Source organism: Pan paniscus, chromosome 10 (assembly GCF_029289425.2).
Source record: "Pan paniscus chromosome 10, NHGRI_mPanPan1-v2.0_pri, whole genome shotgun sequence".
In the NCBI taxonomy this organism is placed as follows: domain Eukaryota; kingdom Metazoa; phylum Chordata; class Mammalia; order Primates; family Hominidae; genus Pan; species Pan paniscus.
Window position 1 is genome coordinate 31,298,443 of NC_073259.2, and position 1,966 is coordinate 31,300,408.

The window sequence follows — 1,966 nt, forward strand, 5'->3', positions numbered from 1 at the left end:
ATTCTGATAGGTAATTGTGGATGTTGTAAACGAGAGCTGAATAGTCTCTGCCTGAAATGGCACTATACCCTATAATTTCCACTTTGGAGAATACTCAGTTCTAACTTGTGATTCCTGGTAGAACAGACTTCATTTTTCTAGCCTAGCAATGACTGAGAAGCAGAGGAATCCCAGTGCCTTTTAAAATGTATTGTGTGGTTTTCTTTTAAAAAGCTTCTAATTGTTTTTTGGAAAGTAGAATTTATGAGCAGAACATCTGTTCATTATTTGCAGGTAAAATAAAACCATTTTCAAAGTAAAAAAAAAAATCACACATTTAAGTAGGTGTTAGCATCCCCATTATATAGATGAGGAAACTAAGGGAGTGACACAAAATACCTTGAATTGTAAAACAAGATTAAAATCTCGGTCTATCTGCTTCGGACTACATGTCCCTGTATTACCACCTGTATCTTGCAGGGCTCTGAACATTGCTATGCTGGCTTTCTTTCTGTCACAGAATTTTAAACCCATCTTTGGCAGGACAACATTTTTGAAATATTAATTTTTTCCCTTCTCCTCATATTTCCCACTCCATTTGCAGAGATACTAGGTCCTGAACTCCTTGCCACTGAGGAAAGATATGATAGATTCAAAAGTAGAACATAGCTGAGGAGACTCTTCTGATAGAGTGGACATTCTGTGAACTCCAGGATTGATAGGATATTTGGGACAGCCTTCATGTAATAGAGCAGGTCTTCTCTTCATTAGCAACCCCACCTTTCCACTCACCCACTCTTTAAAAGGGAAAGGGGGAAGAAGGAAGGCCAGAAGAGAAGCAGGGAGACCAGTGACCTAGATGGCTATCCAAGAGAGGAACACTTTATCCCAGTTCCCAGGTTTGAGTTGGAGAGAGTGAATGCTTTGGGTACATAAGGAAGTAGACATGGATCCTAGACAGTTTCGGAAAAATTACTGTGCCTCAGAGTGTCATGATAACCTCAATTATAGCACTGAAGGAGAGGTAGACTTTGGTTCTGAAGGGACCAGAGAAGAAGGAGCTTCTCAGAGGTGATCAACAATGTAACCATCACCATCCCTTGGGTTGTACAACTGGGGAAACTCCCTGGCCTGGTACCAGGAGGGAGGTATGGAATGCTGCCCCTGAACCCTTGTGTTAGTCTATCTTCATGCTGCTAATAAAGACATACCTGAGACTGGGAAATTTATAAAGGAAAGAGGTTTAATTTACTCACAGTTCCACATGGCTAGGGAGGCCTCACAATCATGGCAGAAGGCAAAGGAGGAGCAAAGTCACATCTTACATGGTGGCAGGCAAGAAAGCTTGAACAGGGGAACTCCCATTTATAAAACCATCAGATCTTGTGAGACTTATTCACTACCGTGAGAACAGTATGGGGGAAACCACCCCATAATTCAATTATCTTCCACCTGGCCCCATCCTTGACATGTGGGGATTATTACAATTCAAGGTGAGATTTGGGTGGAAACACAGCCAAACCGTATCAACCCTGTTTTCTGAACACCACTAAAATTCAATGTTGTTATATATGATCCAGGATTTAATCTAGTATAGTGGGAGTACAGGTGAAACAAAAATTTATGATTGTTGCATCTGAATGATAAATTCAAGGCTCTCTATTTTGGCATATGTGTAAAGTTTTTCATAATTAAAAAAAACTTTAATTTTAGAATTTCTGTCTTCAATAATATCCCAAAGGTCTTAGAAGACACCAGCAATTTAGTTTCTTTCCAACTGCAATGACCTTGGGCATGACTGGCCCACACTGGATGAGTTAAACCAGGCCATCTACATTCTTTAGGAAGGCCCTGCCAGCATAGATAAATGCAAGACTAATGATGGAACAATGAATGTCTCATTGATACCTGCAACATACTGATAATTTATTGCTTCCCCTTTCTCTTTCATCCTATGCTTTAGGCCTTACTACATAAAGCCCCTGGA